Source organism: Chiloscyllium plagiosum, chromosome 33, assembly GCF_004010195.1.
Source record: "Chiloscyllium plagiosum isolate BGI_BamShark_2017 chromosome 33, ASM401019v2, whole genome shotgun sequence".
Taxonomy (NCBI): Eukaryota; Metazoa; Chordata; class Chondrichthyes; order Orectolobiformes; family Hemiscylliidae; genus Chiloscyllium; species Chiloscyllium plagiosum.
The window spans coordinates 17,495,403-17,522,941 of record NC_057742.1 but is presented as its reverse complement, the minus strand read 5'-3'; the positions used below and the strand labels follow the sequence as shown (position 1 = coordinate 17,522,941).

General features: G+C 39.8%; 1 protein-coding gene and 1 long non-coding RNA gene across 2 annotated transcripts in view; one reads left to right on the top strand and one right to left on the bottom strand.

The window, feature by feature from the left end:
- LOC122539896 (G protein-activated inward rectifier potassium channel 1-like) overlaps positions 1 to 27,539 on the bottom strand; it is a 475,827-nt gene that overhangs the window by 66,350 nt on the left and 381,938 nt on the right. The gene's annotated exons all lie outside the window — the stretch shown is intronic.
- LOC122539897 lies at positions 347 to 26,554 on the top strand. Its single transcript, XR_006309201.1, has 3 exons — positions 347 to 406; positions 26,061 to 26,164; positions 26,253 to 26,554. It is a non-coding gene; the product is annotated as an uncharacterized LOC122539897 (long non-coding RNA).

The window sequence follows — 27,539 nt, the reverse complement described above, 5'->3', positions numbered from 1 at the left end:
TTGAACCAGTGTCCCTGCCACTGTGAGGCAGCAGTGCTAACCACTGAGCCACCATGTCCTCTGAAGAGCATCCAAAATGTAAGGAGGTGTAGTGTAAAAGCATGTTTGGAAATGGGGTCATGTGGGAGAGGCATGGTCACCTGTTATGAAAGGGACTGGGGGTTGGAAAAGTGACCTGAGATCCCTTTCTTTGCATGCAACTTCTCATCTGACATCATCACTCCTGTTGATGTCAGTCACATGACCAGTTAACATCATTATCAATTGTCCATCATCAAACCACACTGAGAATCAAAATGTGGCCTATAAAGGTAGCTAAAGAAAGCAAGAGGTAATTAGTAAAGCACAAAATCAATCCAAATGGAATTCAAATGATTTAAAACAGGAGTGAGTGTAAAATAAAAGGGTAAGTGGCTTCCAATTCTGGTCAGCTTCACCATGGTTCATGAATGAGTGATTTTACCTTAAGTGAGGGTTGATGATGTTTAGCCATAAGGGTAAGATATATGTAGAAACCACTTTTTTTTCCCTTTAGTTTTTGGACTGGGGATCAAAAAAAAAAGCTGTAGCTATAAACCGAAGAGATTGCGCAAAGAGATGGCTGCAGTTTTAAGACTCATTTTTACTGGAGTACATTGTGAGTTATTGCCATGTTATATTGTTTGAAAACAAATGCAGGTAGCATTGAGCCAATAGGTTCTGTGCAACAGGACGATTGCTTTACTAGAATGTTGTGATTGGCTTCTGACCAGGTGACCGTGGCTTGTCTGGGGCCACTGTAGTGGAGATATATCTGGTCTGCAAAGAGAAACAATCAAAATACCTTTGTCTCTCTTCTGTGTGAGGTACTAGAAATTCTCACTCATCTTTAAGATCACAAAGACCAGAACAAATAAGAACAAGAGTAGGCCACACAACTGCTCAAGCCTGCCCTGCCATTCAATGGGATCATAATTTGATCCAACATTACTCATTTCCACTTTCCTGCCCTTTCCCCATAACCCTGGATTCCCCTAGTGATCAAGAATCTATCACTCTCAGCTTTAAATATATCCAGGGGTTCTGCCCCCACGGTTCTCTGTAGCAAAGACTTCTGAAGACTCGCAACCAACTGGGAAAACAAATTCCTCCTCATCTCTGGCTTAAATCAATGCCCTTTTATTCTGAGACTATGCCCTGAGGTCCTGGACTGTCCCACAAAGGGAAACAACATCTCAACATTTACATGATTAAGCCCCTTAAGGATCATCTATATTTCAGTGAGATCACCTCTCATGTAGTTATATTCAGAATTGCCTGTTGATGATGTTCACTCCTTCTGACCTAATTTTACTACAATAATCATCTTTCTGTCAGTCTAACAGTGGGGCAAGACCAAACCCCAGAGGATTCTTCTGATGATTTAATAGATTTGTTAACTTTCAACCCTCTATTGATGAAATCTTTGAAAACAAAAGTCAGGCTTTGTCCAAGTATTCATCCTTAGAAGTTCAAGACAGAAACAAACCAGTACATAATATATTTATTGCATTAAATTGGGAATATTTACTGGATTACTGCTGCAGTAATGTACAACACTCTTTTGCAGATCAAATTGAAGAATCTTCCCTATTATATTCAGGTTAATTGATTAAAGGCATTTGTATGCAATATACTTACTCAAAGGAGGAATTATTCTAATTTAGACCATAACGCAACTGAAGCTGAAATGAAATACCATTTAAAAGTTGATTGATGTCTCCCTTTTGCTGCTGGACATCATAAGGTGGCCCACCTAGTTTGCTTCAATCCCTCATTAAAAATCCATTTATCTGTAGTGTTAGAATTTCTGAATGGAGCTATCAAGAACAAAGCTCATGATAGCATGAAGGAATAACATTGTCGCTCTTACTGTATCATACAGTGGAATTGATACTTGACCATTTTGCAATGTTTTATAAAGGTCAACATATCTTCTGGGCTTTACATGAATAATTTGTTTCACATGTGTTATCTTAAAAATGTTTCCATTGAATGTCTCTGTGAGCTTTGACGATAGTCAATCATAATATTTATCATCAAATTATATTGGGCATTATTTTGAGTGAGTCAGTGGAGTATAAGTATCATGTGCAGCAAAGGAAATGTATTTTTAAGTGTTATTGCTGTACAAATGGAAGTTTTCTTGTCTTCAGGAGCAGTGGAGCTGACATTTTCATTCGTTACAAAGTGACTGGAATTGTCACAGAGGGTCCAGCCTAATCAATAGAGAGCTGGTGAAGAGCTTATGCTCGAAGTGTTGATTGTTCTGCTCCTCGGATCTTTGACTCTAATCAACCGAGAGCCATTGCCTTCATAGGAATGAAGTTCCAATTTATGGGAGCAGACTGCCTACAGCCCATCCCCAGCTTCACCATTTAAGTACTGTGGCTACAAAATCAGGTCAGAGGCTAGGAATCCTGCAGTAAATAACTCACCTCCTGACTCCCAAGCCTTCACACTGTCTACATGGCCCAAGCCAGGACAGAGTGTGATGGAATACACCCCAGTTGCTTGGATGGGTGCAGCTCTGACAAAACCTAAGAACCTTGACACCATGCAGGACAAAGCAGCCCTGCTTGATTGGTAAAACTAGCTAAATTTGGAAATGGCACCAAGTTGTGTAAGAAAGTAAGTTGTGAAGAAGATATAAGGAAGTTGCAGATGGATACAGATTGATTGACTGAGTGAGCAAAAATCTGGCATATGGAATATAAGATAGAAAAATGTGAAGTTAATACTTTCATACTTTTCCTGCAAATGTTACAGTGCTACTTAAGTTGAGAAAGACCTGTCGAATTCCAAGATGCAATTTCAATGCGTCATAATAAGTTAGTATACAGGGACAGCACATAATTGAGAAGGCTGTTAGGATGCTATCCTTTACTTTGAGAGTATTTGAGCAGAAAAGAAAGGATTGTTATTTTCAGTTATTTAGGACAAATATGAAACCAAATCTCAAATACTGTGAGTAGCTTTTCTCTCATTATTTAAAGCAGTTTGTAAATTCAATTGCGGTTGTTCAGAAGTGTTTCACAAGTTTGTGACCTGGATTGAATACACTGTCTTCTGAGGATAGGTTGGACAAGCAGAACATGTTTCCATGAGAGTTTACATGAATCAAGGAGACTTGATTGAAGTATCCTGGATGGTCTTGACAAAGTGGATGTAGAAATGATGTTTCTTCATGTGAGTGGGTCCAGAACTTGGAGGCACTGTTTTAAAATTAGAGGTTGCCTTTGAAGGTAAAGATGAGGAGAATGTTTTATTTCTCTCCGAGGAGTTTATGAGACATTTTGGAACACTCCACTCCAAAAAGCAATGACTAGGCCATTAAATGAGGCCTGAATTTTCCATTGGTCAGACAGGAACTATTCTAACGTTAATGGAAATTATGCATTGGGACTCTGCGGAATCCCATCATGGCACATCTCAAAGGAATTGCCCAAGGAATTGAATTTTCCACTGAACGTTTCCTCTACACCTGGAAATCTATTAAATTCCCCTTTTAAAGCTGAGACTTCAGAGAGTTCTGATGAAATAAAGTAAAATAGTTGCTCAGGAACCTGTTCTAACTCCTGAGTAACTATTAACTGATCCTGTACTTAAATCACATGCAGCCAAATACACTTCCCTGTGACCCCTTACTTTCTCCAGGCCCTGATTTGACACCCCCACCACCTCAGTCTTGATACTCAGCCTCCTCACCAACCCCTACCCCGCTGCCAGTTCTAACCGTACATTCCTCACATATCCATATACATAGATCCCTCAAAATTGCCACCCAGGTTGATAGGGCTGTTAAGAAGACATATGGTGTGTTAGCTTTTATTAGTGGAGGGATCGAGCTTTGGAACCCAGAGGTCATGCTGCAGCTGTACAAAACTCTGGTGCAGCTGCACTTGCAATATTGCCTGCAGTTTTGGTTACTGCATTATCGAAAGAATGTGGAAACTTTGGAAAGGGATCAGAGGAGATTTACTAGGATGTTGCCTGGTGTGCAGGAAAGGTCTTACAAGGAAAGGTTGAGGGACTTGAGGCTGTATTTGTTAGAGAGAAGAAGGTTGAGAGGTGACTTGAGACATATAAAATAATCAGAGGGTTAGATATGGTGGACAGTGAAATTGTTTTTCCTAGGATGATGATGGCTAACACAAGGGCTAGCATAGCTTCAAATTGAGGGGTGATAGATATAGGGCAGATGCCAGAGGTAGTTTCTTTACTCAGAGAGTAGTAGGGGTGTGGAACTTCCTGCCTGCAACAGTAGTAGACTCGCCAACTTTACAGGCATTTAAATGGTCATTGGATAGGCAGATGGATGAGAATGTAATAGTGTAGGATAGATGGGCTTCAGACTGGTTTCACAGGGTGGCGCAACATTGAGGGCCAAAGGGCCTGTACTGTGCTGTAATGATTTATGTTCTATCTTCTATGTTCTAAGACAAGAGACACATCTCTTTGATTTTGATGTTCAGCCCAGGATGCTGTAAGTCTTTCCAAAGTCACCACTACCACAGGACGCACATGAACTATTTGAAAAACAAAACAAAACTGTGGATGTGGGAAATCAGATACAAAATCAGAAATTACTGGAAAGACTCCACAAAACGTATGTTCTGAAGAAAGGTCACTGGACCCGAAACATTAACTTTTCTGTCTCTCCACAGAGACTATCAGCACTTGTAGAGTTTTCCAGTAGTTTCTGATTTTGTGCATGAACTATTTGAGCTGGATATAACGGAGTTAGATTTTTGCTACTCACTTTAATTATATAAGCATTATCCTGAATTCTATGCAAAGTCTTATTAATGAGGTACAAAGCTCTTTGGATTTGCACATTCCTCTCAGCACTCTTGAATCAAGAGAGCATGCCTAACTTCTGTCATAAAGCTGGTCATTTTTCTAAAAGCTGTTCCTTTCCTCAAGCCTTGATTCCTGTGTCCTTGATTTTTTTCCAGAGGGGTTGTAAACCACTCAGGCTCTAAATTAACTGGTTTGGTACAGAGATGAAAGGCCTTTTGTTTATAAGCTAACAGATGAGACTTTCGGTCAAAGCTTTTATGTTTTCAGCAGTAACCTGTATAAATCAAGGGGGCATGACCAGCTCTCTAGTTGAGCAGTTTAGTTCAAAACTTTAGTTAGGAGTTCAGCTGTGCTGCTGTGTGGAAACAGGCTGCAAGAGTCTCTCTCCTTCTGCCCTTCTAACTTCGACTTGTTAGCCTTTATTTCATTTTTACTCTATGTTTAAGGGGGTTTGTTTATTGGGACTGTTGTGTATATTCAGAATAGCATAATTAAGTCTACTTTGGATGACTGAGTTCAGTAGGTGTTCTTTATTCTGTTCTTTGTGTTTCATTCTGTAATTTTGTGAATAAGTTTTTGTCTAGTTTAAAACCTGTAGTCAACCTAGCTAACTTACTCCGGGTAATTTTCACTTACTGAAACAAATTGCAAAGTTATGGCCTGGGCTGCCTGCTGAAGAATGTTTTGAGTGGTCTGGCCTAGTCCATAACATCATACACTCATTGAATTGATTTCCTGCTTTGCCTAGGGCAATTTCTTTGCTCTCACAGCTAGTGCCTTGAGGAGACATGATAGGCAGAGATGCCATTCAGGCAGGCAATAGCAAAAACAACTTGAATGTACAAGAAATTGCCAGGAGTGCTTTTTGGAACATGCAATTCTTCCTTTGTGGATGTAGGTTTGCTCGCTGAGCTGCAAGGTTCATTTCCAGAAATTTTGTTACCCTACTAGGTAACATCTTCAGTAGGCCTCAGGTGAAGCAATGCTGAAAATTCCTGCTTTCTGTTTATATATTTGGATTTCTTTGGGTTGGCAATGTCATTTCCTGTGATGATGTTATTTCCTGTGGTGAAGTCATTTCAGCAGTGCTTTGCCTGAGGCCCACTGAAGATGTTACCTAGCAGGGTAATGAAGCGTCTGGAAATGAACCTTCCAGCTCAGCGAGCAAACCTACATCCAAAACCTCAACCTGAGCTACAAATCTTACTTTGTATTGCTGAGTGTTGGGTAAGGACTACATTTTCATGAATCAGATGTGCCTTATATTAATGTTGGGGAGTAAATTAAAACCTTGCTGTGGCAAATCCGCATTAATTGACGGCTACCTGTATTTAGATAATTTCGAATCAACCTGCTCAGACATCTTATGACATGCCTCTGGAGCAGCTAGATTTGAATCCAGGCCTCCTGGTCCAGCAGTAAGGGCACTACCAATGCACCATAAGAGCCCTCAGCAAATAGCATACGTTATTTTTAAATCTACCTATTCTAAGATGTAATCACACTACCTCTGGGGAAGGTGGAGTTGGAACCGTGGCCTCCTGGCTCTGAGGTAGGGTCATACAACAGCACCATAAGTGCACTACTACTTGTATTTGATATTCGTGTTCTTTTCAGCTTTTGTAGGGCTTGAAATTCTGCTGAGCAGGTGTGATGTCTTAACCAATTGCTTCATTGTAGACCTGAACATTGACTAATTGACTAATTTTAATGTTTAAATTGGAGAGTTGGAACATGGATTGACAGAGCATCAAAGGAGGTGATTTGCTAGCTCTTTCTTAAAGAGCTTTCCAACTTTTTTGGAACAGAATCTATTTAATGAAATGAATCATGAGACAGCTGATTTATAAATAGTTTTGGTTTACTAAATCTGTTCAGAATAATTTAGTGTTTTTTTGGCAGCTGCCTTCTAGTTTTTTTTTGCAGGTGCAATTATATTTCAGACCGAAATGAATATTGACGTTTTGTGATTTGCAGTTGTAACTATTTGTGATCTGGTACATAAAGTCTTCTTTACCCGGAGCCACTTGGGAGAGTTTATTCTTAAATCAGATAAACAATGATTTACTTTGCTTCTAGCTGCGGTCTCATACTGATAAGAGTAGGGTGTACATTTGTATAGAAGGATTTTTATTTTAATGAGCTGGGATAAAACTCTTGCATATAATATTTAATCATAGAATGCCCCAGGGAAACATTGGTTTTATTAACTAGTCTTTATGTATATTTAATATCTCTGCATAAAATACGAGACTGTCACATAGCACTTACCTAATCAATCATCAAAAATCAATTTGATCCCAACAAGGACCGAAAAGTGTGCATTTTATCAGCTCTTTCTCTCATCCCCTTTTTGCTTTTTTTTATCTGTGGATGCCAATTGTTAATTTTGGGTCAGGGGGCATATTGTTTGTGATTGACAATTATTGTCAGCCTTGAGTGATCCCAGAATGACCTTTTAATCTATCCCAACAATATGTCTTTAGCCTTCCATCAAACTGAAACCACTTAAACAGTGCCTACCAAACATGATGGGTTACAGACATAGATAATGCTGTTTGGAATCGTAATACACTTCGGCAATAATTCCAGAGCAGGGAAAGTGTAAAGTATAATCGTTGGAGGTAGTGAGGGCTGAAGTCAGAGTCGATAAAATGTGGAGCCAGAAAAGCACAGCAGGTGAAGCAGCATCAGAGGAGCAGAAGAGTTGACATTTCAGGCAGGGCCCTTCTTCACGACCCTCCTAATGAAGGGTCCTGCCCAAAACATTGACTCTCCTGCTCCTCTGATGTTGCTTGACCTGCTGTGCTTTTCTGGCTCCATACTTTATTGACTCTAGAGTATAATCCCTACTTATTACGTTGTGTGAGTAAGTATGTTGTGACAGCTGGGCTTGTTTTCTTTTACACTTTTGACATGTTAAAATGAAGATGAGAAACACTTTTCCAATATGGTAAATTGAAAGCCTTCATGAACAAGGATGATGAGTTCTCATGAAACAATAAAAAGGATTGTATTCTGAAGCCTCAGAACTCAGCTCAGATCAGAGACAGGTGAGCCATTTGTAATTTATTCACTTATTCACCCGAGATATGCAGGGCCTGCTGTCGGCAAATTTAGATCAGCATTTGTTTCCATAAGAACAGTATTTACAATTTTTAAAATATTATGAATTGTTTTTGGGTCAGTAGATGCTTGTGTAAGTTTAGGTTTTTACTCTCTTCTATATCAAACCAGTGAACCCTGGCAAAATACTGGGTGGAAGAGAGTGCGAGATAAAACGTGATAGGATTGCAGCAATAATAGTTTAATTGATCTAAATAAATAATACAGACCAACATAGTTCTCAAAAAACATAAGCCATGAAAATACTGAAGTATTAGGTCACCATAATTTTTATAATGAAGATTATTGGAACGAATGTGAACCTGAGACCAAGGATCAACAGAGGCTTTGTAGCAATACGTAAATGTGATTACCAACCAGAGACCGGAGCTAATGGTCTGAGGATATCAGCTCAAATTCACATTGATTCAGTCAATAAAATAAAATATCAAGCTTGAAGATGAAGCTAGCCCCCATTAGAGACAAAAAACAAACTAACATCAATTTCTGCAAAAACCCTCCTGGTTTCCTAGTACTGTTTAGAAAATGAATTTGTCATTGTTACTCAATCTGGTTCCGATATGACCTGCTAGCAGTGTGGTTTTCTCTAAACTGTGATCTGCAATGCCTAGCAAGCTATTCAATTCCAGGGCAATTGGAGATAGGCAACAATTGCTGGTCTTTCCAGCATCCACATCCCATGAAAGAATAAAAAATATGCAATACTAGATTGCAAAGGCAAAGTACTGTTGATACTGGATATCTGAAGGAAAGAAAAATAGGCTTCAGTTCTGATGAAGGACCATTAGTTTTAAACATTGAACTGGAATTTTTTTAACAGTGGGAGAGACTCTGCTGTTTGGTCAGTTGGTGATCTGGACTCAGTTCTGGGATTCCTGGCATTGTCAATTTTCATTAAAGTTAGATAAGGGTAACAGCTGGTGTGGATCATAAGTCTGCAGCCTGAACCACATCAGCTACATCGTGAGGAAAATCATGTCCTAGTTCTATGTAATGTTCATGGATTGTCAAGCATTCACGATTCATGGTCCCTTAGAGGTCTCATGAACCACAATCTGTATAAAAGAACCTGCTGAAAGATATGTCAAGAAGTCTTATTAATGTCTCCTACAGCCAATTTATATCCCTACAACCAGCATTCATGACACCTCATACCTCCATGCCAAACCATGCCTCTCCTCAATGTCAGCCACACCCATATCTATTGACACACTGTACATTGTGTACAAAATCAATCCACCCTACAATACAGCACCATGTGTGAAAAAAAGCTTTGAAAAATGTCATTCAAGATGGCAGCAGCATAAGACGCTCCAGCCAGAGCTCCTCTGCTCCACCTATTATTTTCCCTTTTTCTCTCTCCTTGTTTTAAACTTTTAACTTTAACTTACCCAAGGCAAATGGAGGAGACCAAAGGTCATAGCAGGTCCGGGAGGCAACTCCTTGGCCAGGCCAGTATGGGCTGAAAATGTGTTGCTGGAAAAGCACAGCAGGTCAGGCAGCATCCAAGGAGCAGGAGAATCGATGTTTCGGGCATGAGCCCTTCTTCATGAAACGTTGATTCTCCTGCTCCTTGGATGCTGCCTGACCTGCTGCGCTTTTCCAGCAACACATTTTCAGCTCTGATCTCCAGCAACTGCAGTCCTCACTTTCTCCAGGCTAGTATGGGGTCAGTGGTATGTGAGTCCAGGCAAGTCCCGGAGATGAATCCCAGGCAAGGCCGGCACAGGGAGGAGGTGAGTCCCAGAGGAGAGTTCTAGGCCAGGCTTGCACAGGGGCGGTGAGTTCTGGAGATGAGTCCCAGGCCAGGCTTGCACAGGAGTGGTGAGTCTCGGAGATGAGTCCCAGGCCAGACCAACACAGGGGCGGTGAGTCCCGATGGTGAGTCCCAGACCAGGCCAGCACAGGGGCGGTGAGTCCTGGAGATGAGACTAAGGCCAGGCTTGCACAGGGGCAGTGAGTCCTGGAGATGAGTCCCAGACCAGGCCAGCACAGGGGCGGTGAGTCCTGGAGATGAGACTAAGGCCAGGCTTGCACAGGGGCAGTGAGTCCTGGAGATGAGTCCCAGACCAGGCTTGCACAGGGGCGGTGAGTCTCGGAGATGAGTCCTGGGCCAGGCCAACACAGGGGCGGTGAGTCCCGGTGGTGAGTCCCAGGCCAGGCCAGCACAGGTAGGGGGTGGTTCCCAGAGCTGAGTCCCAAGCCAGGCCTGCATGGGGGGGGGAGGTGAGTCCCATTGGCGAGGGTCTTGGGACTAGGAGTGAGGCCTTGAGGTTTGCAGCCCAGTATGTTGTAGAGACTTGGCCCAGGCAGTCAGAAGGCTGGCACCAACTTAGAGTGATAGAATGATAGAGATGTACTGCACGGAAACAGACCCTTCGGTCCAACCCGTCCATACCGACCAGATATCCCAACCTAATGTGGCAGCACGGTGGCTCACAGTGCCAGGACCCAGGTTCAATTCCAGCCTTGGGCAACTGTCTGTGTGGAGTTTGTGCATTCTCTCCGTGTCTGCGTGGGTTTCCTCCAGGTGCTCCAGTTTCTTCCCACAGTCCAAAGATGTGCAGGTTAGGTGATTTGGCCTTGCTAATTTGCCCATATTGTTAGGTGCATTAGTCAGAGGGAAATGGGTCTGGATTGGTTACTCTTCGGAGGGTCGGTGTGAACTTGTTGAGCCAAAGGACCTGTTTTCACGCTGTAGGGAATCCAATCTAATCTAGTCCCATTTGCCAGCACTTGGCCAATATCCCTCTAAACCCTTCCTATTTAGATACCCATCCAGATGCCTTTTGAATGTTGCAATTGTACCAATTGCCATGACTTCCTCTGGCAGCTCATTCCATGCACGCACCACCATCTGCGTGAAAACATTGCCCCTTAGGTCCCTTTTATATCTTTCCCCTCTCAGCCTAAAACTATGCCCTCTAGTTCTGGTCTCCCCCACCCCAGGGAAAAGACCTTGTCTACTTATCCGATCCATGCCTCTCATGACTTTATCAATCTCTGTGAGGTCACCTCTGAGCTTTGATGCTCCAGGAAAAATACCCCAGTCTATTCAGTCTCTCCCTGTAGCTCAAGGCCTCCAACCTTGGCAACATGATTGTAAATCCTTTCTGAACCCTTTCAAATTTCACAGCATCCTTTCGATAGGAAGGAGATCAGAATTGCACGCAATATTCCAAAAGTGGTCTAACCAACGCCCTGTACAGCCACAAAATGACCTCCCAACTCTTATCCTCAATAAAGGAAAGCATACCAAATGCCTTCCTCATTATCCAAACTACCTGTGAAACTATTTTCAAGGAGTTATGAACCTGCACTCCAAGGTCTCTTCGTTCAGCAACACTCCCCAGGACCTTACCATTAAGTGTTTAAGTCCTGCTAAGATTTGCTTTCCCAAAATGCAGCACCTCGTATTTATCTAAATTAAACTCCATCTGCTACTTCTCAGCCCATTGGCTCATCTGATCAAGATCTTGTTGTAATCTGAGGTAACCTTGTTGGCTGTCCACTACACCTCCAATTTTGGTGTTATCTGCAAACTTACTAACTATACCTCCTGTGTTCATATCCAAATCATTTACATAAATGATGAAAGATATTGGACCCCAGCACTGATCCTTGTGGCACTCCACTGGTCACAGATCTCCAGTCTGGAAAACAACCCTCCACCACCACCCTCTGTCATCTACCTTTGAGCCAGTTCTGTATCCAAATGGCTAATTCTCTCTGTATTCCATGAGATCAAACCTTGCTAAGCAGTCTCCCATGGGGACCTTGTCGAACACCTTACTGAAGTCCATATAGATCATATCCACCGCTCTGCCCTCATCAATCCTCTTTGTTACTTTCTCAAAAAATTCAATCAAGTTCGTGAGACATGATTTTCCATCCACAAAACCATGTTGACTATCCCTAATTAGTCCTTTCTAAATTTGTGTCGATCTTGTTCCTCAGGATTCCCTCCAACAACTTCAGGCTACCGGTCTATAGGTTCCTGGCTTCTCCTTACCACCTTTCATAAACAGTGACACCACGTTAGCCAACCTCCAGTCTTCTGGCACCTCACCTGTGACTATCGATGATACAAATATCTCAGCAAGGGGCCCAGCACACTTCCCTAGCTTCCCATAGACATCTAGGATACACCTGATCAGGTCCTTGGGCTTTATCCACCTTTATGCCTTTCAAGACATCCAGCACTTGCTCCTTTGTAATATGGACTTTTTAAAAGATGTCACCATTTATTTCCCCACATTCTATATCTTCCATGTCCTTTTCCACAGTAATCACTGATGCAAAATACTTGTTTAGTATCTCCCCCCCCCCTCATCTCCTGCATCTTCACACAAAGGCTGTCTTGCTGATTTTTGAGGGGTCCTTTTCACTCTCTCATTACCCTTTTGTCTTTAATGCATTTGTAAAAACCCTTTGAATTCTCCTTCACCATATTTGCCAAAGCTATCTCATGTCCCCTTTTTGCCCCCATGATTTCCCTCTTCAGCATACTTCTATTTCCTTTATATTCTCCTCGGGATTCAGTTGATCTCCCCTGTCTATACCTGACGTAGGCTTCCTTCTTTTTCTTAACCAAACCCTCAATTTCTTTAGTCATCCAGCATTCCATATACCTACCAACCTTTCCTTTCACCCTAACAGGAATATACTGTCTCTGGACTCTCATTGTCTTATTTCTGAAGGCGTCCCATTTTCCAGCCATCCCTTTACCTGTGAACATCTACACCCAATCAACTTTTGAAGGTTCTTGCTGAGTACTGTCAAAATTAGCCTTCCTCCGATTTAGAACTTCAACTGTTAGATCTGGTCTATCCTTTTCCATCACTATTTTAAAACTAATAGAATCATCGTCGCTGGCCCCAGTGCTCCCCCCACTGACAACTCAGTCATCTACCTTGCTTTATTTCCCAAGAGTAGGTCAAATTTTGCACCTTCTTTAGTAGGTACATCGGCAGTCCCAGTCTATGTTTGGAAAGTTAAAATCCCCTACCATAACTACACTATTATTCTTACAGGAACTTATTCGTAAAATTTGAGCTAACGTTTTTTTAAAAAAAACTTCTTTATTTGTTATTCTTATGCTGAACATTAATTCATGATTCTCTCAAGTCTGCAATACATACTTAAGTATCTGTATTTAAGAACCCTGTATCTGAGATGGTGCCAAAGCGGAGACATTACAAAATTTCCACTGCACTCATTCGTGTGTTCATTACAGTTAAGGCCAATTCAATTCAACTTTCTTAACTGCCCCAAAAAGTGATCAGAATCCACAATATTATTTAATATTCTTCCCTCAACCAACTACTTTAATTGTGTTGATTTTTGAGACAGTTCAAAATCAAAATTAATCCATTACATCATTATCTTGTGCATAGTTCTGTAAAAAAAACTGTACCTTTTTCCATGGACAAAAGAACCCATTTAGCCCATTTGATTATACCCTGTTGGTTAATGTTTTATTGATCCATGTTCAAGTCTCTTTCCTGGATTCCTATCTTATCCAATTACAGCATATTGACTTCTGATTTTGTTGCTTAGTAACCATAGTGTTCATGCATTTTGTTTTTTTTTGTGTTGTAAGTTGTTTTAATTGTCTTTATGTGACACAATAATAAAACATGCAGCATTCTTCCAAACAACCATTATTCTTAACTGTAATGAAGGACTGCAATTCTTTTTTGTCAGATTGGTTCAGAAATATTGTTTGGTTACTGGTTAACATTTATTACTGTTTCCAAATGCTTATTAATCAGTTTATATGAAAGTCAGCCAAACAATCATGCTTTTAGCATTTTTGTCTTGAAATTAGATTCCCTACAGTGTGGAAACAGGCCCTTCAGCCCAACAAGTCCACACCGACCCTCCGAAGAATAACCCACCCAGATCCATTACCCTCTGACTGATGCAACTATTACAATGGGCAATTTAGTATGGCCAATCCACTCTAACCTGCACATCTTTGGATTGTGGGAGGAAACCGGAGCACCCGGAGAAAACCCACGCTGACACGGGGAGAATGTGCAAACTCCACGCACAGTCGCCCGAAGCTAGAATCGAATCTGGGACTCGGGTGAGGCAGCAGTGCTAACCACTGAGCCACCTTGCCACCCCAAACAATAATCTTTTGGATATTGTTAGAAAAGTCATCATGATAAAGATTGAGTATTGACATTAACTGGCATGTTTATAATTGGTATGTGGAGAGTATAATTACTCATCATCCTCAACAATCGCCACTCCCCTTCTCCAAACTAAAGTCAATCCCTTGTTTCTCATTGTTATTTGAAGCAAGCTGATTATTAGTGTTGCATAAGTACAATTTATTTAGAGACAGAAATAAGCTGTTTAACTTTCCTCACTAATGAGAACTAATTCCATCCGTGAGGTTTATACAATACAGCAGAGGATGAATAGGCACTGTGGAACAAAAATATTTAATTTAATATAACATTTCTCCTTGCATTTCCATTTTTTTTGTTAGATGTGATTGAAAATACTCAGACTTTACTGGAACTATTCCTGTGTTTGCAAAAGAATTAAAAGCTGATATTAACACTTTTAATCAATTTGATAATTGATTTTAACTGACTAGAATTAATGAAGTTCAAAGTTTTTGACTTTAAAGACTTGACAGAAATTATTTTTGTTTAATGTGACACAATTAAAAATTTATTCAGGAGAAGTTGTTTGCAATTGCACAGTACAAAATGGCTGGACTGTACTTAGTTATGAAAGGATAGAATTTTGACAAAACTACATAATTTTTAAATGAGTGGGCAGAAACAAAATAATAGCATTTCAACATATGCTGTTAATTAAAATGCAGAGCCAGTGAGTGGAGAGACTGTCTGTCTTATATTGTAAAATGAGAATCGTGAGAACAGTTCTTGGATGTCCTGCTGTCAATATTGTTTGTATTTGATGCAGAAAACGCTGAAAGCTAATTAAGGTATACATGTTTTTGAGAAATTACATTTCATGACAGAAAGAACTTGCACTTACATAGCACCTTTATAACCTCCACATTCTAAAGTGCTTGATTTACTGTAGAAGTGTAGTCACTGATGTAATATGGGAAACTCTTCAAATTGCTATGGAATATTGCCATCAAGAGTTTTTTTGCTGTAAAATATAACTACTTCCAACACCATTCATGCCATTCATTCTTGACAGCACTTGGCTTCCTCACAGTTGGATTCTGCAGCCTTCATTGATTTGTCAATGCAACAATTTTGTTTCACCCGGTTAAACTTGTTTCTTTTATCGAAACAAGCCATGTGTAATTTTGCTGCTTTATGACAGTGTGCTTCCAATTGACAGTGTCACATTGTGCATTTAATATGTTACGTTTTTGAGTTTAAACTGAGGGAAAATAATCTCGGTTCAGTTAAATTGTCATGCTGTTTTTTCTCGATAGCCCATTAGAGTAATTTTGGCCGTTACACCCAGCTCACATGACATTTCTTAAATGCTCTGTTAACAATGTTGGAGAATATGTGAATGACACTCAGATGCCATTTAAGCTGTTGTTTCTTCATTTGCTGTGAAATTACACACTTGTATGTTCTTAGAGATTGGCATCATGGGACTGTTTCCTTCAATTGGTTTTGCGGCATTTTGAACTTGATGCATCAGTATTGATGTGCACCATTACTTCAATTAGAAAATCAAAATGTCAAAGACAGCTGAGGCACAGAGGGTAATTTAAACCTAACTTGTGGAAAGGGAAAACATAGGACCAGGCAGAGGTTCATTTTAGACCCACCCAATATAACTCATTGACTTCAATAGGAAGTAAACTCCTGTGGAATATAAAATCAAAATTGCATCTAATCTCATCAATTTCCCAACTGGTGAGTTAGATAAAATCTGGCCCCATGGTGTATGTTTTGTGACATTGTAATGCTTTATTGACGTAGACCTGAGGAAAAAACACAGTAGGATTTGTCTTATAAATATCATGGTAATTTTTTCATGCCCAATTAATGTTCCTGTTGAGGACCATGTATTGTTTCTGTGAAGACTTTAGACACATCTGCTAAGGGAAATTTTGAAACCTTGGCAACATCAAACAGTGATTTTTCTTAAAAGTTGTGGATGGGGCCTGCAGTACTTTCTGAACTAGCACAGCTCCTCTCTGAAGGAAGATGTTTCAACATGAGACATTGGAAAGGTTTGTAAATTGGGAGATTTGGCCAATTTAGTATATTTGTGATGTGAATGCTTCCAACTACTCACCCAGTTGGGGTGTTCCCAGTCTTGAACTTATTTGTGAAATGGATTTTAAACAGTCACATTAATTACTTGTCTAGCTACAGTCAGGTTGATGCATTGGATCAGTTGTTAGTACTCAGTGGTAAGGTCTAGAGGTCAAGTCCCACTTCAGGAATAATGTGTACAAAAGTAAAGGCTGGTACTCCAGTGCAATACTGAGGATGCACTGCTCTGCCAGCATTGTTGGCGCTTGCATAAGATATAAAATTGAAGCCTCATCTTCCTCTTCAGCCAACTATAAAAAATCCTATGGGATTATTGTGAAGAAAATTAAGGAAGTTAGTCCTGTACAATATGCTTTCCATGATTCTGTTTGTACTTTTCTAAATGTTAGGCCACATAATATATCACCAATAAATTGGTTCTTCTTGAATACGATACCTTGAAAGGTTTATTTAGAACACAAGTTTATTTATAAGGAATGATTTTGCAGACTTACATAATTGAGTTTCTGTGCTTACTGATGTTATTGTACAGTTCATATACATAACCAGGAATTCCACCATTCCAGGAATTGACCTCATGAACCTACGCTGCACTCCCTCAATAGCCAGAATGTCTTTCCTCAAATTTGGAGACTGGAACTGCACACATTACTCCAGGTGTGGTCTCACCAGGGCCCTGTACAGCTGCAGAAGAACCTCTTTGGTTCTATACTCAATCCCGCTTGTTATGAAGGCCAGCATGCTATTAGCCTTCTTCACTACCTGCTGTACCTGCATGCTTACCTTCATTGAGTGGTGTACAAGAACCCCCAGATCTCTCTGTACTGCCCCTTTACCTAAATTGATTCCACTTAGGTGGTAATCTGCCTTCCTGTTCTTGCCACCAAAGTGGATAAGGATCCATTTATCCACGTGAAAGTGCCACCTGCCATCATCTGAGCACTCACCTAACTTGTCCAGGTCACCCTGTAATCTCCTAGCATCCTCATCACATTTCACCCTGCCACCCAGCCATCAGTGTGGACTCAATGGGCCTAATGGCCTGCTTTCACACTTTCTGGGCTCTAAGATTCACTGAAATCTCTTTACACTACCTGGCAACAAATCAAGTAGCCGAAAACATAAACAATGGAAAATAGCTGCTCTATTTGATGGAAATTGACTCAAAAGGCATTCATAATATTCAATGCATGTCTAGCAATGAAATTAAAAATAGAAAATTAGAGGAAGTTCCTTATCAAATAAGGAAAAGAAGAGAGCTTGAGGGCAATGGATTCATCAAGTCAGGAATAATTTCCTCTCCTGAAAGAAAATAAATAATTCTGGATTGTGACCGAGAGAAAAATACAAGACGTGATTCCTTTTGTAATACATCATAGATTCATAGTGATATACAGCATGGAAACAGACTCTTTGGTCCAACTTGTATATGCCGACCAGATATCCTAAATAAATCTAATCCCATTTGCCAGCATTTGGCCCATATCCCTCTAAACCCTGCCTATTCACATACCCATCCAGATGCCTTTTAAATGTTGTAATCCGTTGCTTCCTTTGGCAGCTCATTCCATACAGGCACCATCCTGTGTGAAAAAGTTGCCCGTTCGGTCCTCTTTATATCTTTCATTGTGTCTTGGAGTTGGGAAGTCATGTTGCAGCTGTTAAGGACATTGGTTAGGCCAATGGAGTATTACATACAATTCTGATTTCCCTCCTATAAGAAGAATGGTGTAAAACTAGGAAGTCTTCAGAAAAGGTTTATGAGGACGTTGCTAAGATTGCTGGGCTTGAGCTGGAGGGAGAGAATGAATAGGCTGGAGCACCAGCAGCTGAGGGGTGACCTTATAAATTCATGAAGGGCATGGACAGGGTAAATAGACAAGGTCTTTTCCCAGAGTGAAGGAGATTAAACTAGAGGGCATAGGTTTAACTTGAGAAGGGAAGGATTTAAAAGGAACCTAAGGGGCAACGTTTTCATGCAGTGGATGGTGTGTGTATGTATTGAGCTGCCAGAGGAAGTGATGGAGACTGGTACGATTACAAAATTGATTTTTCTTTCTTACTGAGCTGCTGGAGGCGACAGCTAGAGTTTTCTCTGCTGTCAGGTTTTCTTACCTTTTGATTTTCTTTTATTTCTGCTTGTTTTTTGAGATTCTGATTTTATAACGAAAATGGTGTTGCAGAATGCCAACTTTATGCACTTTTCATTGTACTCGTGCATTCCTATGCTTGAATACACTTGACAATACAGTCAGTTCTTCTATAATATGATGGTTGCGTTCTTGTGCAATCCCACGTTATAGAAACATCGCACTTTAGAAACAGCGCTGGCGCTGTTATCACGTTACAGCCAACATGTTTTAAACGTTTGCACTGTAGCATGTCCAATTCATCAATTGCATTACAGTGAATTTGCATTGACAAAACACACATTATAACAGAACTACTTGTAAATTCTAATTCTAATTCTACATTGAAGACCTAAACAAAGCTTTCCTCTGTATTGCGAGACCAGATTCATCCCCCCACCCCAAAATATCATAAGGAGACAGCCTAGACCCTAACTTTTATACCTATTTAAAGACAAGTGTAATTGAACTAGCTTTATTGAATTAACTTGGTCACACGTCCTCACATGAGTTCAGTGAAAAGTTTGAAAATCGTCATGGTGCCTTCTGAGGTACCAAGCTACCTAGGTACAGATTCTTACATACAAATTCCTGGGGAAAAATATTAGAAAAATAAGGAAGTAAGATGTCCAGCAATAAATTAGAAAAATCAGAGAAGTAAGACTATCAGGCTTTCAACCAAGACCTCTGGGAGGTGGAGTCCACGCTGGGTCCAGGAGGCAGAATCCACGCTGGGTCCAGGAGGCAGAATCCACGCTGGTTCTGGGAGGTGGAGTCCACGTTGGTTCTGGGAGGTGGGGTTGTCACCTGGTCCAGGTGTGGAGTCCACACTTGGTCCAGATGATGGGGTCCATGCTGGGTCCAGCAAGTCAGGTCCACGCTGGGTTCAGGGGGTGGGGTCCACGGTGGGACCAGGAGGTGGGGTCTCTGCTGGGTCCGGGAGGTGGGGTCTCTGCTGGGTCCGGGAGGTCGGGATCACGCTCGGTCCGCGAGGTTGGACCCCACCTCCTGGTCCCAGGCATGGACCCCACCATGCAGACCCAGCAGGTTCTCCATCTCCCGGACCCAGCGTGGACTCTGCTTGGGTCCGAGAGGAGGGGTCCATGCTGGCTCTGGGAGGTGTGGTCGACGCTGCGTCCATGAGTCCCTGCTGGCTTTCATGCCAGACATTGCTGATGCTGCCTGAGAACTGGGGGTGGGGGCAGGGTGTTAAAAAAGTAAAGAAAAGCAAAGCAAAAAGAGAGAGAACAAGGAAGAAAAGATATAGTGAATAGACGAGCTCCAGCTCAAGAGCCCTACACCACCGCCATCTTGAAAGTGAAAAAGCCAAAATTGAAAAAATTGCATGTATTGAAAAATGCTCTGAAAAGCTGAACCCACTACAGACCTGAAAGATCAACCTCGACTTCCACTCCACAATCACATTTGAATATTTTTCCCTTTACTCTTGCAAATAATTTGATTTGATTTTGATTTCCGAGCTGCAGATTTTCTATTGCAATGTTTCTGCGAACTGCCTGTGTTCCTTGAGTGCCTGTAAGGTGCTGTGTTCCAAATCTAATTCGATTAGCCCACCACTAGGCCTAAAGCAAAACACACTTTATTCTTACAAACAGCTTAAAACACCAAGAAGAACTGGCATAACTCTACTGAAATACTTAACAAGATAATATATGATTTACCCATTGATCATTGGTTATTCTTATATACGCAGTATCCCACAAACACAACCTTTGGAAAAAATGCAATTTAACAAAACAGTTCTGGTTCTCACGTGTTGCCTCTCTCCAGTCCAAAAGAAATGTGGGATATAGGTAAAGTAGTGTTACTTCTGCAATCATAATTACTTATGCAATGTAAGTGAACTCACACCAGTGTATAATTGTTTCAGCCAAGAGCTGAGTCAACAAAATGAAAACTATATGAAGGAAATATATAATTGTTTTTGTATTAGCTAAAATGTGTATACAAGAATGAAATGTGCCTGCAAACAATAGTGGATGTTACGGACAAATAGATAAGGTGCTGTGAGGGGAGGGGGTTAAGCTAGATATGCCTGTACCAACAGTAGTTATAAGTATCTATTTCCTGCTTCTGCAAAAATAAGAACAAACCATGATCAAGAAGTCATGAGATCATAAGGTCATAACAAGTGAAGGAAACAGATGGTAGTGAAGGAGGATATACCTAACAATGGACCATGGTGGGATGTGGCCAAACGGCCTTGTGAGGCCAGAAATAAGCATTTTGTCACAGACAAGGCAAGAAATGAACAAGAGTAATGGGTGCCAGACTTAGAGAGGTGGAAGATGTAAACAGGGGAGGAGCAATGGAATGAAAGAATAGGAACGAATTACATAAGTACTAGTTGAATTCAGTGTGTGTGTGTGACTGCCTTTGTACACAGTAGACACCACACCCCTCTTGCAAGAGCAAAATAAACGACACTACTGATTCAGATCTTGTCTCGGACTGAAATTATTGAAGTGAGTGAGCTTTGTTTATCACCGAAATTAACAATCTTCCCTGTTTAATTTTTAAGTGGAAGCCTAACTGTCTAAGACTCTAGCAGCTGGGAACTCAAGCTTTTCACTTTTAGCAGCCAGCAGAAACCTTCTTACTAACTGAAAACAAAACAAGAGACCTTCCTTTATGAGCCTTGACCCCACCCAAAAGAAACACTCAGGAGAACTTGCGAATTGTTTACCAATGGTCTGTCTGAAGCAGACATTTCAGTACCACTGTGGCAACGCCCTCTTCAAGGAATAGTATCATCACACCTCTTAGCTATCAGAAAGAGCAGATGGTTTCTCTCAGCATTTCTTTCTGCTGGACTGGAGAGAGACAGCATGTGAGAATTGTAACTGTTATGATGTATTACATTTTTTTTGCCAAAGCATGTGTCTATGTAATGCTGTCTATATTGGAACAGTTAGTGGTTAAGTAATACATTTCTAGTTCAGTATATCAGTAAAGTTATATCAATTCTTTGTTTTGTTGCATTTAATTACATTGAAAGAATAAAGTGTATTTTGATTAAAGCTTAGTGGTGGACCAATCAAATCATATCTGGAACACAGCGTTTTACAGTTGTCTTTAGAATAAAATAGAAATTAAGGTTTAGGCTAACTGCAGAATATATTTTGGGATGAGGCTGGTCTGGTCTCTAACAGGAGCTTACAACGTTTAACTTAAACCCACCATGAAAAGTAATCAATGGTATTTAGTTGGAAATTTAGTTCTTTGTGTTCTGATTGGCAAATTGCACATACCAGGCAATTAGAAATAATCTCTTCAATATCTTTTGAAATTCCAGACTACCTTGTAGATCTTGATGTGGTTGCTTTAAGGTCTCTTCTCTGAATAACTAACCTGTCATCATGGACTAACATCTCATCAATTGTAATGAAATGTTTTCTATGTTCAAAAGAAACCTACATGATTATGCCGCTAGACCATTTGTTTAGCCAACCCTCTGCACAATGTTGACATATTCTGATGAATTCTTAGCCTTGAATCTGCACCTGACAGATTTGTTTCGGTTTATTCCAGCTTGCTGGCCATTGTACCACAGGGGACTGAATGTGCAACTCAATTCATCAATTAAATCAACATCTTGTTATATAAAACTGCTCTGGAGAGTATATGTGCTGTTGTTTTCAGTTTATCCTTGTCCCAGAGCCTGGGAGAGAAAGCATTGGCCTTGACTCAACAGAAACTGTTGAGGTTTAAAAGGAGGTGTGGGATAATGGGTCTGGGAACAATGGTTTCTGTTGTTCCCAGGCCCATTATCCCACAACTCCTTTTAAACCTCAACAGTTTCTGTTGAGTGCCTCCATGTTGGACTTTGGGACCTGGAAAAAAGAAGAGTGAAATATAAAAAGAGGTCATTTTACTAATCGAGCCTGTGCCAGTTCTTTGCAAGAGAAGTATAGTCAGTTCCATCTGTACTTTCATGTTAATTCCTACAACTAACTATTCAATTTCCTTTTGAACACTAATTTGAATCTGTATCCATCAGAATAGCAGGGAGGGAATGCCAGAAAGGTCAACTTAATAACCACTCTTTATGGAAAAGCTTTTCGTTGGGTTGCTTCTGGTTCTTATGCGAATCAATTTATGAAGCAAACCTGTGTCTTCTGGTTATCAATCCTTTCGCCATTTGAAAAGGCTTCTATTTATTCAATCTGAATCCTTCACATTTTTACAAATCTTCATCAAATCCCCTCAGGTTTCTTTCTTTTAAGCAGAACTCCAGCTTCTCTGTAATCCCTTATCCTTGGCGACATATTTGTAAATTTCCTCTGACAATTCTACAAAACCTTTATATTCTCCTGGTGCTGTGAATTGGTAACTATAACTACAGTGGGTGTGGAGTGTTTTACGTAAGTTCAGCAAAAATTCTGTGCTTTTATACTCTATGCCTTTTTTCGTAAAGACCATTGGATGCGCAGGTTTTAATATGATACAACTTTGCAACCACGGCTTTGTCAGATAATTGCAGACAACTTTGTTGTTCTTAAATGTGTCAACGGATCCCCTTCTTTGAACCTTATTATCCATCAAAACAATTCTTTTAAGTATTGTTCTATGGAGTTTCTTGAGGATTATTTATTAAAGGACTTTTTAAAGTCTTACTAATTCAATTGATAGGTGATACAGGTGATTAGTGAAACAGTTTGGATAGAGATGAGAAATGATGAAGGTAACAGCTGTGGGAGTGGTATACAGGCCACATAACAGTAACCACACGATAAGGCTGAACATAATGGAACCTTGATAGAAAGGCAGAGTGATAGTCATGGGAGATTTTAATCTACATCTACTGGAAAAGTCAGATGACAAGAGATTAGCCCAGTTGAGGAGTGAATAGAATGATGGAATGGTTTCAGCTTCTTTTTATAACAAATATGGATCTGACCAGACAGCAGAATTTACTTGTACTAGTAGAGGATAGACTTAGTACTGTGCAAAGAGGTAGGATTAATTAACAATAACACAGTGTAATCACAAAATGTTTGAATTTTACATTTTAGTTTGAGAGAAAGAGGAATAAGTCTGAAACTACTTTTCTGAATTTAGAAAATTCCTGAAGAAGGGCTTATGCCCGAAACGTCGATTCTCCTGCTCCTTGGATGCTGCCTGACCTGCTGCACTTTTCCAGCGACACATTTTTCAGCTCTGAATTTAGATACAGGCAATTAAGAGGGAATGAAAGCAGAGCTGACTAAGATCAATTGACAAACTAGTGTAAAAGATAGGTCAATCGTAATGCACTGGCAGATATTTAAGTGGATATTTCAAAATATACAAAATTGGTGCATTCTAGCAAATAAGAAAAGTTCCAACAGGCAGACCGACAATCTGTGATTAACCAGAAAGGTTAAAGGTAATATCAAACTTAAAGAAAAAAACATGTAATTATGCAAAGACACGAGGCATATCAGAAGATTAGAAAGAATATAAAAAAGCAGTAAAGATGATGGTAAATTATTAAGGATAGAAAAATAACAGTACAAGTAAAATGCCCAGAAATATAAAAAATAAATAGTAGCTTATTCACACATTTAAACAAGAGAAGAGTGATCAAATTTAGCATTAATCCCTTAGAAAATGAAACCGGAAAAGTGATGATAGAAAATAACGAGATGACAGATAAATTGAACGGGTATCCTGCATCACTTTTCCCTATAGAAGATGTAAGTAACATCTCAAAAATGACTTGACATCCAGAAATGGAATAGAGGGAGGAACTCAGGAAAATTACAATCATCAGCAAAGTGGTGAGGAAATTGTTGGAGATGTGGGCTGTCAAGTGCTGGGTCCTGATGGACTTCATCCTATTGTCTTAAAGAAGTAGTTAGTGAGATAGTTGATGCAATGATTTTGATCTCCCAAAACTACCTAGATTTTGGTAAGGTCCCATTAGATTTGAAGATAGCACATGTAAATGCTATATTCAAAGAGAAGTGTGGCAGTAAAGAGGAAACTAAATGCCAATTGGCTTGACATCTGCTCTAAGCAAAATGTTAAAATCTATTATTAAGGAAAATAAAGTACGACACTTAGATAATTTCAGCTTCACGAGACAGTTAACATGATTTTATAAAAGGCAAATCCAATTTAACCAATCTGTTGGAGTTCTTTAAGGAAGTAACATGTGCTGTGGATCAAGGGGAACCACTGGTACTTAGATTTTCAGAAGACCTTTAATAAAATGCCACATTGAAAATTATTGCAGGAAGACAAGATCACAGTGTAGGGGAAAGCACATTGGCATGAATGGAAGATTAGGTGGCTAACAGGAAGCAGAGGGCAGGCATAAACGGGTCTTCTTCAGGTTAGACCATAAGACGTAGTAGCAGAAGTAAGCCATCCAGCCCATTGTGTGTACTCCACCATTCAATTAGATCATAGCTGATCCAATAATCTTCAACTCCACTTTTCCCTGTAAGCCTCGATTCCCTTCATTGGTTAAATGTCTGTCTGTTTCAGCCTTGAAAAAAATCCAGCCTGGATAGCCATGTTTGGCAAAGAATTCAACAGATTCACTACCCTGTGAGAGAAGAAATTTCTCCTCATCTCTGTCTTCAATGGGTGACCCCTTATTCTGTGATTATACCCTCTGAGACTAGAATGTCCCACAAGAGGAAGCAGCCTCCTCACATTTACCTGTTAAATCCTGTTAGAGTCTTTACAATTCAATAAAACACCCCTCACTCAGTACAGACCCCACTTATACAAACTCTCCCCATAAGACAATCCCTCCCATACCCAGGATCAGTTGAGTGAAACTTCTTTGGACTGTCACTAGTATGGCAAAATAGTTTTTCTTAGATAACAGCAATGAGTGGTGCACTAGTGTGAACAGTGCTGGGAGATCTGTTTCTCAAAGTGAGATAATTCCATTCCTGAAGTCACTATGTGCAGCTTCTAAAAGTTACAGACCAATCAACTTTCTTAAAGGATTCACACCTATGTTGTAATCAATATAGTTTAACATCCTTACTTTATAAACCAGTACATTCTAGCTTGCTATGTACAATACACTGGGCATTCACTGCTACACACAAACACATCTCCACCGAGTCACTGAAACATCCCAATATCAAACATAAGGATAATAAGCACAAAATGTGTTGTTCACTTTCCAAATAGTATGTATCACACAATAAATTGGTTTACATAGGATAAAGTTGTTGATCAGAAGTAGCTATGGCACTATGTTCAAGAATTGCAATAATTTTATTTCCAAAATCAAATTGGTTTATATTGTAATTGTTGGTGTCTGATATTTTCCAGATAGATGCCTCTGCTCTAATAGACCCAAGGCCTATACTTAATGCATAATAATCTCAGATCAATGAAAATCCTGTCTGTTATGGATTGGAAATCTGAGATGCACTCCAGTCTCAGAGTCAAGGCCACCCAGTTCATTAGTTTACTTTCTAATGATTTGATCTGACGTTAGCAGGAAAAATGTTTTGTATGTGGTAATGGGTATGAAACGGTTAATCTAGGAATGAAGCTGAAGCACTGCCAACTCTCATATTATTAAAGATACCTCTGAGGAGTGTTTAGAGTGTCTTGTAGACTTTTTAGACAGTTCTGTGAAGTTGTAGTTGGATTGGTCATGTTTTCTAATCATGTTGCCATCGGTATAATATAACCTGAATATATGATAACCTACATAGTATTGTATATAGTACACCAAAATGAAATAAACCTTATCTTGTTACTTAAGTTCCACTTTTGAAGAGACTTATTCACACTTCATCCTTCATCAGAAAAAAACTGGAAAACCCTTAAGTTATCACAGGAAGGATTGATGGCAGCATTCTACTTAAGGTACCCAGGCTTAATCATCATTATTAAAGCAGAATTAGCCAGTTATCAACCAACGTGCATATGATTCACTTTGTGATTTCATTCCCAGGTCCAACATTTACTTTAATTTATTCGCATTGTGTGGGCCTCTCAGATAAGGCCAGGTTTATTGCCCATCCTAAACACCATTGAACCATCTTGAATACAGCTGAATGGCTTGTTTAGACATTTTGGATGATGAAAAGGAAAATAAGCTATTTCCTCGAAGAACAAGTATGCGTTGACAGTATGAGAGGTGAACATGGACATGTACTAATATGGTTGGATAATATTATCATGTGTGTTAGTTTGAACATGATTGGATAATATAGTCATGGGGTACCACCTTGGAATATGAGCTGTGCAAACAAAGAAGAGTGTGTAACTCACTGAAAATTGTAGTAATTACTATTGCTAGTAATAGCAATTAAAGGCTTGTTTTCTGTAAAATTCGTATAAAATCTTTGTTCTTGTGATAAAAGTTTGAGATGCACTCTATTTTCTTAATGTTTACATCTCCTATGCATGCATAAATAAATATCTAAACAAAGAAACCTGAGTCTCGTCTGGTCACAAGAAAATAAAGAGTTAAATCCATCCTTTAGAGATGATACTTCAGTTTCAATTACGTATTGACCAAACCAGCTAAGGATATCAGAATTCCTTTACTGAAAGACATTAATGAAACAAGCATTTTTTTAATCCAACACTGTCATGGTCACCAGTATAGATGCCAGCTTTTTGTTTCACATTTTTAAACAAAAAAAACTGAACTTAACTTTCCTCAGTTGCCATAGTGGGATTTGTACACTGATGTCTCTGGATCGTGAGTCCAAGCTTTTGGGTCACCAGTCCACTATGCTACTGTATCTAATGTTGTTTTGAGATAAACACATACATTTTGAAGTGAAATTTATTGTTCCTTTGTGATCAAGCAAGGACTAAAGAAGTTCAGTGTTTTAACTATAATTGCTAATCTTGCTCTCAAATTCTTTCTGCTAATAATCAGATTGACTATGCTGCTGAAGAGTAAAATACTGCTTGCTTTAAATTGACTAGGTCTTGAGCAGAAAGATTTCACTGATTTAATGTGTTAATATTGAAGTTAAAAGCACCATGTGGAGATTTTAATTTTTTAATACTACATTACTGCTTCCATGAAGTATTTATTATTGAGCTTTTTCAACTGATCATAAATCAATAATGTATTCCAGATCTTATTTCCTATGCACACTGATGTACTCTTGATAAGTGGAACTGTGTGCTTAAAATACGATGGTGACATATGAAGTATCAAGATGCAGAGAAAAAGGGGAGGGTGAAAAGGTTTACTATTAAGAAATACATTTTTAAATTT